This window comes from Apis dorsata, unplaced genomic scaffold, assembly GCF_000469605.1.
Source record: "Apis dorsata unplaced genomic scaffold, Apis dorsata 1.3 scaffold_351, whole genome shotgun sequence".
NCBI classification, from domain to species: domain Eukaryota; kingdom Metazoa; phylum Arthropoda; class Insecta; order Hymenoptera; family Apidae; genus Apis; species Apis dorsata.
Window position 1 is genome coordinate 18091 of NW_006263617.1, and position 1399 is coordinate 19489.

Below are 1399 nucleotides of genomic sequence, written 5' to 3' on the forward strand. Positions count from 1 at the left end.
ATTAACCCTCGCCTTCGACCCGGTGGCCCTTCGAAGACTCGAATCATGCTTCGAAACAATAAACCCTGATCGCTCTCTCTCTCTCTCTCTCTTCTTCTCTGATCGTATTTTCATCCCTTCTTCCTCCTTTCCTCCTTTCCCTCCCGCGAGTATAAACAGAGGAGCGTGAGGAGGGAAAACGGAAGGGGAAATCTGAAATACGGCGGGAAAAATAATAATAATAATAATAATAATTGAAACAAAACCGGGTGGGGTGGGGGGAGGGAGCGTTAAGATTAAGCCTCGAGACACGTTTTCGTTTCGAGTAATTTTCGAGAATCGCATCGAGAGAGGAGCGTCGGCCTCCTCTAAGAGAGAGATACGATTGCTCGAAGGTGGGAGAGAGAAAAAAAAAAAGGATAGGCGAAATAATTAACCGAGTGTACCCACCTGTGCACACAGAATTCCACCGAGTATTTCGTGGATCTGTGGGGAGGGGAGAAGCTAGGTTTTAAATTTAAATTCAAATTTAAACTCGGTAAGGAAAAGAGGAAAAAGAATCTGGAAAATTAATTTCGAAAAGAAAAGAGAAGGAGATATATATATATATATATAATATCGTTTCGAAGGTTCGATTCGAAGTGTTCATCGAGAGCGCGTTTTATTCGAGGCGCAGCTGGCGCAGGTACGGAAGTGAGAATATCAATTAGCAAATTGCTTAATTTAACACGCTTTGGAAACGCGACACGGCCGAGTTTCGGCTCCCGACACAGGCCCTTGCAATTATCGTTTTCGTCCGTCACGGGCCACGGTTTATTGGCAGGTGGTACGGTTTATCGAGGATTTATCAAGATTTCGGGGGAAAACCTCCTCTCATCCGTCCGATAAAGTTGTATGGGCGAGTTATTGCGGTTGGGTTTACGGATCATTATTGATTCAGGCGGGAATTAATAGTAATTATTTTTAACGAGTTACGATTAATATTAATTAAAAAAAATATACCCGTCGATTCACCGTTTCTCTCTTCGGCTCGAGACTTTGATGCTTCATATATTTCGATCGAGCTTAATTTTTTTCCCTTTTTAAATTCTTTAAAAAAAACTAACATACAAACACAAACGTACGCGATGATTTCTCCGATTATTCCTTCGCAGGCGTTATATAAAAGAAAAAAAGAAAAAAGAAATAACGTAACGTATCTTTTTATTTTAGAAAATATCGCTTACGTCACGACGATATGTATAATTAAATTTTTTTAGAAAGTCCCCCGATATGACAATCCTCGATTACAAGATTTCCTTTATTAATTATTTATTAATTATTCGCGGATATTTTTAGCGAGGCAAAAGAAAAGAAACTCGTTGACAAGAAAAAAAAAAAAACGTTTGCACGCGCGGGACGAAGAAAGAGGAGCAACCGC